This window comes from Prionailurus bengalensis, chromosome B3 (assembly GCF_016509475.1).
Source record: "Prionailurus bengalensis isolate Pbe53 chromosome B3, Fcat_Pben_1.1_paternal_pri, whole genome shotgun sequence".
NCBI classification, from domain to species: domain Eukaryota; kingdom Metazoa; phylum Chordata; class Mammalia; order Carnivora; family Felidae; genus Prionailurus; species Prionailurus bengalensis.
Genome location: NC_057355.1, coordinates 11782504 through 11793247, shown reverse-complemented (window position 1 = coordinate 11793247; position 10744 = coordinate 11782504). Strand labels below are relative to the sequence as shown.

The 10744-nt window shown below is 48.9% G+C and overlaps 1 long non-coding RNA gene across 1 annotated transcript; it reads left to right on the top strand.

The window, feature by feature from the left end:
* The first annotated feature begins 1691 nt into the window (after window positions 1-1691).
* LOC122468268 lies at window positions 1692-4670 on the top strand. The gene is made up of 2 exons (XR_006293179.1): window positions 1692-2864; window positions 4479-4670. It is a non-coding gene; the product is annotated as an uncharacterized LOC122468268 (long non-coding RNA).
* Window positions 4671-10744: the final 6074 nt, after the last annotated feature.

The window sequence follows — 10744 nt, the reverse complement described above, 5'->3', positions numbered from 1 at the left end:
GATTTCACTGCCATTGTTGCTTTCAAATGGGATGCACGTTGCAGATTGAACTTCCGTGTGAGTGAAAACCCTTCCTGAGGCCCTTGGAAACATCTTCCAACTTCCACTGTGTGGACTTGAGTCAACGAAACTACCCTTTACAGGCAAAGGTTCCCAAGAAGACTTAGTATTAGAAGGTGGTTGGAGAAAGGAAACTCACTCAGAAACCACACGGGCGACAGAGTGACCTTTTGCAAAATAAGATTTTACAACAATTTGAGACCACACACGCCTACCGTCTCTTACTCTGTTAGCAGGTAGTTAAGTACTGCAGGACTCTTAATCCAGGGTTTGTGTCAATTCTGCGCCCAGGTGTCCCAGGGCATGGCAGCGAACTCACAAGAGTGCCACAGAATATTTTTAAAATGTTCAAAGTGAACACAGGGACATTTGCCAGGTGCCATGCTAGCAAGTAGTTTGGACGTAAGTACCTATTAATGGGGCCATCAGGTGTATCTTTTAGCCTGGGGGTACTGCAAAGCATCACTGAGACACCGAGGGCACCTTGAACCAGGAATGTTTGGCAGCCCTTTATGGGTTCGGGTGGCATCATCATGGACACCATCTGATGGACAGAGGGCAGTATGCCGGCTCACAGACATCTCTTCTGCGTATCCCCTGCTCAGGTTTGTCATTGGCCAGCAACTCTGAACGTGCCATTGCTGATTTGTGTCTGTCAAATGGTTGCATGTTCGGGACAAGCTTGATCGTGATTCATAGCACCCACCGATAGTTGGGCCCTACAGGCAGCTGGGATCCCTCTGCCTTTTGGGCTGAGAAACAGCCAGTTAGCACAGTGGCTGTGTCAAATGGACACAACAGAGGTTGGCAGAGTTTGCCTTTAAGCCATCTGATAACAGAGCCCGCTCCTCCTCCTCCCAGAGCTCGTCACATTTCTCCTTGCTGCAGGTGCCAGCTGGGATCTCTGCTCATCCTTCCTCCCTCCCATCAGCCTTCTCCCGCAGGCCCTCAAGGGGCCTGTCCCTGCTTAGCACCCCTCCCAGGACTGTGCATTCTGCCTTTCTGGGGCTGCTCTTGACCGTTGCCTTCAACTGCCGTTGGAATCTTCTCTCGCTAAAATTCTCAGCAGTTGGTGTCCCGGTTCTGCAGCCAAGTGGGCTGGACTATCATGCCTCAAGGACGCGGTCCAGATCTTCGAGTGGGGACCCAGCAGCGAGCATGCTGGAAATGCCCAGTGAACTTGTGATAAATGATTCAATTATGAACTTAATTCCCAGCATGGGTTTTGGGCCAGTCAGGGCTGCATATGACACCCTCTTGTCACTGCCTGATGATGGTTTTCCAGGGGCTCTCTCTGCCTTAGCTGAAGAAAAACTTGATGTAGTGGACTTGCCAGGCCCAGCAGATGAGGTTTTTGGGGCCTGGGAGACTTTGGCCCCCTCGTATGGCCCCTCTCCTGTCCTCCCTGGGCTCTTGTGTGTATCTTTCCCAGCAGGCACCCGGCCAAGTGCATTCAGCTCAGCGATGGGGCAGGGCTGTATGGGGATTTATGTGCTGAATTTAATAACCTTTCTCCCTTCTCAGGGCGACAGAGGAAACCAGTACCCCCAAGGTGGAGGTGTCCCCTTCCCCTGGGAGCCCTGCCTCCTCACAGGCTGCCATGCTCTGTTGTCCCTGTGACTCACCAAGTGTGTGCAGAGGCTGGAGGGTGGGCAGGGGCTGGGAGGGTCTGGAGAAGAGGCCGGTCTTGCCTCTGACACTCGAACTCCTCAGAATTGCCACCTGCCCTGTGTGTCAGCACTGAGAGGGCATTTTAGAGATGGACAGAGGCCTGGCCTTTTCCATTTTTTGAGTACCTTGAATATTTGAAAAAAGAAGAAAAATGCCAGAATTGGTACAAAAAATTGTAGGTGGTATATTCTATTTAGATGCTTAATAAAAAAAATGCTGCTAAACACTTATAAAAATACAATGGCTAGGAGGACCCTCATTTGGAGAGAATGATTCCATAGATCCATAGACCATAGATTCACATTCTATGATTTGAGGTCGTTTGTGGGTGAGATTCAGAACGCGTGGCTCTCCTGGTCCTCTGCTCCCCTTCACCTCCGTGTTAGATATGGGTGCCTTTGGCGGGGCGGGGTGGGGGGTCTCCTGCTGGAGGGCTCAGGGCCCCAATCTTCTACGGGACAAAAGCCTTCAGATCAACCTTGTGCCCCTGGGGAGAGGAGTGGTGCCCTCAGGGTGGCCTGGCCTGGGCAGGGAGGGTCTCCTTGCTGGGCTGGGGTGAACAGCAGGTGGAGGGACACAACCTGAGTCATCTGTGGGACACGATGCCCCCTTCTCCTGATGGCCTCCTCCTCCAGCCAGGGGCTCATCACTGGGGTATCTGGGTTACCTTGGTTACAACATAGGAAAAGGAAGTTTTGCGAATGGCTTCTCCTTGGGTGCTTTCAGACTTAAGAAATAGCTCCATCATTTGTGGCCAGCTTTCTGCTGGTTTCCTTCTGTGATGATAGCAGCCGCCAGTTCAACTCATGACATGCCTACTTCAGCCAGGCATTGTGTTAAGAGCTGAAAATACAGCGGTTATTCACGCTGGCTGTCCTGGGGGCAGGGGAGCTGACCGTTGATTTGGGAGAAAGGCACAAGTGTGTGAGTCATCTCCATATAATGAAGTGAGCACTCTTCTTGGATTATGACAGAACCATAGAGGAGAGCCGCCCACCCAGGGCGGGGCGTTCCTGAGAAGGTTCTGGAACAGAGAGGGAGGCTGAGCTGAATCCTGATGAAGAAAGGACTTAGCCAGGCTGGAGTGGGTTGTGAGAAGATCCAAGGGACGGGGGCACCCAGCTTGGGTCGAGGTATAGAGGTGTGACAGAGCAAGGGTTGAGAAAATGGGGGCCTGAGTATCCAGGAAACAAGTAGGGGTGGATGTGGAGTGGGAATGAGGGGGCAGGGGTCTTATCTCTCAGACTGGTGAGGAGCAAGAGAGCGAGGGGGTGTTTTGGATGAAACTCTTTAGCTGCAGTATGAAGAGACAGATCTCAGTGGGGGAAGGGGGGGTAGGGCTTGACTGGAGGAGGTAGATGATTGTATGTGTAGGGGTGGCCCTGGGGAGAAGCCATCAAACTAAGAAAGGAACAGAGTTGGGTGACAAGGTGTCTTGTGGCCTCAGGGGCAATGGAAGGGAATGTAGCTGGGCCAGGCTGATGTTGGGCATCAGCACTCAAGACCCTTCCATAATAGGAGTGAGGCAGCTGGGAGGGTGAGAGGAGCAGTGGAGAGGAGAAATCCATGGGGACAGATGTGTAAGGGACAGGGGTAGGAGCCAGACAGGGGTAGGGGCTGGGAATGGGGGAGAGGACAGCTTGCTGGAGAATCCAGAGGGCACGACTGGGTGGGCTGTCCCTCCTGTACCCACTTGGGCATTCTGTTCCACCAGCAAGTGCAGGAACTCTGGGGTCACTGACCTGAGGCTTCAGGGTTGATATCTCCCTCCAGTGCCTGCCTAACACTGTGCCTGACACACGGTAGGTACTAAATTAATGTTAAGTCCACTGAACACAAATACAGCATGGAGGCCAGTGAGAGGAGGGCTGGAAACATCCAGTGGATTTGGCAATGGAGGCGGGACATTTCTGGGGAGTACTTCTGGGGGACAGGTAGAAGCGGAAACCAGATTTCTGGGGAGTAAGGGAGGAGACGGAGGAGGCAATTTTTGTGGGTGGAGTTGGGTGAGGCAAGGGGTGAGGAAATAGAAGACAGAGAGTCTGTCTATTCTTTCTAGAAGCTTGGCCAGGACAGGAAGGAGAGAAAGGGCAAGACTCATGGTTGAAGCACTTTTCAAACATTAACAGTAACTTTCATTGCTTCCCCCATCCCTACAAAGATTGCGCGTTCCTTACAGAAAAGCTGGGAAATGCATATAAGGAGGCAAAAAAATCAAAATGAAAATCACCCGTTAATCCCATCCATTGGCAATATACGCTGTTAAACCTTGCAGTCCTTGCCTTCCAGACTTTGTTGCTGTAGTTTTTTTTTTGTTTTGTTTTGTTTTTAGTAGAAATGGGTGTCGTGCAGCACATTTCTTATTTTGCGACATTCCTTTTTCACTATCTCTTGTATAACTTCCTCTGTCTGAGCTACTATTCCTCCAAAACATCCTTTAAAATTTTATCTATCTACCTAAATGGTCCAAATGGATCAAACCTCAACACTTACAAAAGAGGATTGATTCGGTGAGAAGTTGCCTGCCCTGAGCTACCGAGTTGGCCTTGGAGGCAACTGGTATTTCCTTCTTTCGTCCAATATGGTGATTAGATACTATTCCAATGCATGTGTCTTTCAAAAACTTATTTAAACAACTTCTCATCTTAGATATTTAGACGTGACTTAGTTTTATTTTGCTATTATACATCAGGCTATAGTAAGTCTTCTTCTAGCTAAATCGTTGTGCACATACCTTGTCTTCCTAGACTACATTTCCAACAGTGGGAGTTCAGGGTCAGAAGGTAGAATGACAACTACAGAAAACTTTCAATACCAGGTTTTCCCTCAAAGGAAATCAACGTCCATTGGCGTTCCCCTCCGCAGAGCATGAGAGTCTCTCTATCCCCACCTGCCCCTCCACCTGTGTTATTAAAACTCACTTCCTCCACCTGTGCCAACTCAGTGTTTTGTTTTGTTTTGTTTTGTTTTTTTTAAAGGTGCCCGTGAGGGCCTCTAACCGTCACTGTGAGTTGCATTTTGGGAGAAACAAATGGCACCATGGGGGACGATAGGGGACCAGGTGTTGCAAAGGCAGTTCTGAGCCTGGAAAGGGCTGACCTGGCGGGAGGGCAGAGAAGATTGAGCTGAGGAGTGAGCTGGCTGGCTTGTCAGTGAGCACCAAGCCCAGGGACAAGGCCCTTCTTCATTTCTAGAACCCCCGCCCTGGCCATGAGGAGCAGGAGGGCCTCCAGAGACCTGGAAGAATTTGTGGGTGAGGTCCAGGGACAACTGGTATATGGTCTGGGCTGGTTTTTGTTCTTCTTTCAAGAGGCAATCCTGTGGGTTCTTTGCTGACAGCATCCGGGGCGGGGTTCCAGGAACAGCACGGAGCGGGGTGCATGTTCTTGGGTGAGCAGAGTCCGCCTCTCCGTTGACTTTGCCTTGGGGTGACTGCATGTGGCCTTGTGCTCCCAGATGCAAGGCTGCATGATTCCCGATTGGGGAAGAGAGGCAAAGGGCTGTTAGAGACACGCACCCAGCTGGAGCGAGCACGGAGAAAATCTGCCTCACCCTCATTCATACATTCCCGGGCTTGCAAGGTCGGCACTGGGTGTCGGATGGGCTGTGTTTCCTTTCGCATTCACCCTTCCTTAGGGACCCTCTGGAAAGTCCCTGCTTCTCCCATGCTGCCCCCAAGGGGAGCTGCTTCTCTCTGGTTGTTTTGCATACAGCAGACACCAGGCCTTTCTCCAGACTATTTAGTGTGTGTGTGTGTGTGTGTGTGTGTTTCCCCAAAAGAGAAAGAAAGAAAATCGTTTGGTTTACAGTCTGTAGTTACTTGTCTCTGGGTTAGGATCGCTGGAGGTTGCCCCCGCCTCGCGTCCAGCTTGACTTCCAAGTTTCTGAGGCCATATTTAGCCTCTACTCCCCACCCCTGAGCTCCTTCAAGGACTGTCAACTCCCTTGAAATTGACAGCCCAGAGAGTTGGAATGGGAATCCTCACTCCCTGTAAATTTGGAGTTGTATTTTGTTGCTGCAGCTTGCTCATTTCCTGGTTATTCTCATGGATAATTCCTGGATTATCCATGAATTGGATATATATGTATAGATATATCTTCTTCTTCCCCCCCAAGGCCCTGTTTTTGTGTGTGTCAGGCATCATTTCCAGAGAGCCCACACTCCACCTAGATTCTGTATTGTCTGCATGCGGGGTTTAGGGCCGCTGTTACCCAATTACCACAAACCAGGTGACTTAAAACAACAGCAATGTATTGTCTCACAGTTCTGTGAGTCAGAAGCCAGAAGTCAGGGCATCAGCAGAGTTGGCTCCTTCTGGAGGCTCTGAGGGAGAATCTGTTCCATGTCCCTCTCCTCGCTTCTGGTCGTTGCTGGCAACCTGTGGCTTTCCTTGTCTTGTAGATATATCACTCCAGCCTCTGCCTCTGTCTTCATATGGTGTTTTCCTCTCTGTATGTGTCTTTGTGTGTCCTCTCCTTATAAGGACAAAAGTCACTGGGTTTTAGGGCCCACCCCAATCCAGTAGGATCTCACCTTAACTAATTACATTTGCAAAGACCCTATTTCCAAATAAGGTCACATTCTGAGGTTCTGGGTAGACATGGATTTTCAAAGGTCACCGGTAAACCCACCACAGTCTCTCCACCTTCCGACCCTTCCTTCCACCGATCCGTCCCATGCACCTCGCCAGAGCCATTTTTCTCAAACCTCCTTAGCAGGAGCAACCAACTCTTATGCCAAAAATCTCCACTGACTTCCCGCTGCCAACAGAATAAAGTCCTATCTCTTTAGCTCAGCTTCAGAAGACTCACCATAGTGTTGCTCCAGTGATCTTTTTCACGTTCCTTTTCTCCACTCTCCTTCACACATTCTCCAGCTGCATCTGGAAGGTCTTCTGTGGCGTGGCACATGCTGTAAAGGGCTCTTGTCTTCTGCTCGGGCCTCTGTCCCTTGCCTAGATGCTGTCCTTTTCAAGCATCCATGTCATGTCATAGCATTTTTTCTCTGATGAGAACATCCCTGGCCAGTCGAGATCAAGGGCTCAGCGCTGACCACAGACCGACTTCAATGCCACCCCCTTCCTTCCCCCATCCTCAGTGATGACCGATGCTACTCTCTGCCAAGTGGAATTTTTATCCAAAGACAAGCCTGTGTCTAATACGTCTTTGGGTCTTTGGATTGGAAAATGATGCATTGAATCTTGCGACTTCTTGGCAAATGACTGTGGGTGCCGCTGCTGTGAGCACGGGAGGGGGATGATTTGAATCTGAAGCAACCAGGATGCTCATGGGTCAGTGCATGAACTCCATGCCTATAGCCCCACTAGGTCTGAAGCAGATGAAGATGCCCTGTGCGGAGATGAAATGAGGGGAAGGAGAGAATGGCTGCTGTATTGAGAGTCAAGGGCAGTGGTCTTTCAAAGGAAGACATAGGAGAAGCAGATCCCTAAGGTTGGGTACTGAGGGGCACTGGGCTCAGTGGGAAGGGTTGTAGTGATATCCAGCAGGCCCCCTCCCCATCCTCCCTGATGGACGGTTGGTGAGCAAGATGGCAGGTGGGGCAGGGCTAGGGAGGGAGGTAAAATGGAGACCTAGGGTACAATGAACAGAATGGGTTCCAACACCTTTCACTTCCAGCTTTCACAGATGCCCTGAACACTTGAAAGCAACAAGGAAGTTTTCATTCCAAAGAGTGATGCTGGTGTCTTTTTCTAGCCCCTCCCAAGTGGCACTGATTGACCATTGACAACTGGCTCTTCAAACTCTCTTCCAAAGCATTGCATCTCTGTGGAGACACATGAGGAATGTAGTTCATCTGCAAGTAGGTTTCCTCTAAACTGTCTTGCCTCCCTGTGTTCTGTCTTTTTCCTCTGCTCATACCTCAGTCGCATCAAAGCCCCATAGGCATTGTCCCTGGGGATCAAGAAGCAGTCCACCCCAAAAGGAATAGCAGAGACATAAAGAATTGGAGTGAGAGAGAGTTCTGGGCAGATGCTCAAGGTGTGGGTGGCAGGTTGAGCCTACTGATTTGTGACATTCTGCATTTCAGGTACTGGGACATTTCTAACATCAAAATCTTTGAAGCCACCAGGGCTCTTTCTTGCTGGGTCTTGGCAATACTCCTTCATGTCATAGGTTTAGAAACTCAGGCTAAAGAAAGTACCCAGGGAAAAGTGCTTGCCCCTGGAAATGTTTATGATAGCTCTGCTCCTTCCTCTATTGACTCATAACTCCACATGCATGGTCTCACCTGGCTGGGTTCAGAAAATAGTTATCTTATTATAAAAACAGTAAACCCTTGACTCCATTAAATAATTATAGCTTCTTAGACATCCCATCTAAAAGGTTTCCCATTTTTCTTCCTGACAAATTGCCAATTTGTGCATTTCGAAGCAGATGGATCTAGTCAAATTTCCTTTGTCAGTAAGTATTCTGTGCAACAAATCTGTTTCCAGGTTCTAAAGGCGACTTTGCTCAGGTTCAAGCCAACAACCTCCACCCCCCAACCAAACAAAAAGGAATGACCCCAGTTTGAGTTAGTCGTATCCCTATGCATGAAGAATATCCATGAGTTTGAAATGTTTTAAGAATCAGGAAGGGCGGGGGAGAGGAGACCAGAGGAAAAGGATGAATTGCTTATGATTCTGCTCTTAAGGAGTGATTTTATGTCACTGCTCCCTGCTACTGGAAGTTGCCATCCACCTCTGACCAAAGTACAAAGAACATTTGACACAACATAAAACATGAAAAGAACTTTCAGTGGCTTAGTGTCCTGGCTGTGACTCAAATGTGCATGCCCAGGCAGGCTCCACAGTGGATGTCCAGCTCCATTGCTCTACTCTAGGAGGCTGAAGCAGATGTGGTCCATTAATATCACTGTCTTGCCAATAGCAGTTTCCATCGATGGAAGCTGGACTGATCCAACTGTAGTCTTACTTCTGAAACATCCAAGGATTCTAGGTAGCTGCTTTTGTGTTTCTTTTTCCAACTAGATAGTGAATTCCTTGAGGGAAAGGATAATGTCCATTTGGTTTGCATCTGTAGACATCAGCTCAGTAATTGGCACATAAAGGCACTCTGATAAAAAAAATTATTTTTTAATGAAATGGTTTAAAAACAGCAAGATCCTCTGTAAAAGTAGGACATTATACTCCGCTAGTTTTCTTCAGAGCATATAAATATTTGATAGGAGGTTGCACCAGGACTGGGATTCTGACTCCTAGTGGTGCCAGGATCTGGGGCTCCGGGACTTAGAGACAGAAGAGATGGAACTCTGGTTCCGTCAAGGACAAAGTTGATGGGAAACTGTGGCATGGGTGTTAGGAGGGAGGGTGAATTAGTTTCCTATAGCTGCTGTAACAAATTACACCAAAAGATGAGTGGGTTAAAACAACACCAACTTATTAGCTTAACCATTCTGGAAGTCAGAAGTTCAAAATGAGTCCCCTGGGCTAAAATCAAGGTGTTGACAAGGCTATGTTCCCTGGGGAGGCTCTAGGGGAGAATAGTTTTCTTGCATTTTCCCATTTCTAGAGGCCATCTGCATCCTTTGGCTCATGGCCTCTGCCTCTGTCTTCAAAACCAGCATCTTCAAATCTCTCTCTGACTCTTACCCTGACCCTCCTGCTTCCCTCTTTGACTTATAAGGACCCTTGAGATTACATGGGGCTCAACTGGTTCCCCATCTCAAGGTTACCTGATTAGCAGCCTAAATTCCATCTGCAACTTTAATTCCCCCTTTCCATGTAACATAACCTATTAACAAATTCTGAGGAGTAGGGCATGGATGGCTTTTGAGGGGAGGCATTATTCTGTTTACCACAGAAGGGCACCTGAGTGGTCATGGAGTCCAGCATCCTCATGCTACACTTGAGGAAACTCAAGCTCCAAGAGTTTATTGGAATTCCAACTGTTTTCCTCCACAGGAGAGTTAAGCTCACTCTAAGGCCCGACCGTCTGCACCCAGAGCCCTAAGCAAGACTCAGCAGGAGGCCCCTGGCCTCCTCTTCCTCCAGTTCTTTCTTCTACACCTGTGCCTCACTGCTTTCCCACCCTGTCCAGGGGAGGGTGCCAGGGTGTGTGTGTGTGTGGGTCACAGTACACCTGACCCATGTCCAGACTGGATGGAGAGTGGCCATTTCATGGGGCCAGAGAATGGATTGGACCCATCCATAAGAGCCCTGTCATTTTGGCAGAAGTGTGAGCTCTTAGAAGTACAGCTTCTGGAGGGAGGGGAGGATAGGTGATGGGTATTGAAGAGGGCATCTTTTGGGATGAGCACTGGGTGTTGTATGGAAACCAATTTGACAATAAATTTCATGTATTAAAAACAAAAGAAGTACAGCTTCTGGAGCCACTTGCGTGGCTCAGTGACTTAAGTGTTGGACTTCAGCTCAGGTCATGATCTCACAGCTCCTGAGTTCAAGCTCCACATGGGACTCACTGCTCTCAGCTCAGAGCCCACTTCAGATCCTCTGTATCCCCTCCCCCTCGCCCCTCCCTCTCCTCTTTCTCATAAACAAATAAACATTAAGGAAAAAAAGAATGGGTGTCTGCATGGCTCAGTTGGTTAAGTGTCCGACTTTTGATTTCGGCTCAGGTCCTGATCTCACGGTTTGTGTGTTCGAACCCTGCGTTGGGCTTCTGTGCTGACAGCATGGAGCCTGCTTGTGATTCTGTCTCTCCTTCTCTCTGTCCCCCCCCCCCTCTCAAAAATAAATAAAACGTTTTTTAAAAAAAAAGAAAAAGAGAAAAAAAAGAAAAAAAAAGAAGTACATCTGTCAGTTGCCTAACTAGGACACTGAACTAAAGGGACTTGGGGCCTCAAGAATCTGAAAGCCTGTATTGTCCTTACTAGGAAGTCCATAAAAGGGGGAACTAGTGTGTGATCCCCAACTGGCTGGTTCACAACTGACACTGATATTGCTGCTGGGGCCGCTGCTGTGGGTTTTTCAGCCTGGAGACCCTGTTGGACCATGGCCCATTCTTGGCAAAAGAAGGTTCCGGCTGCCAA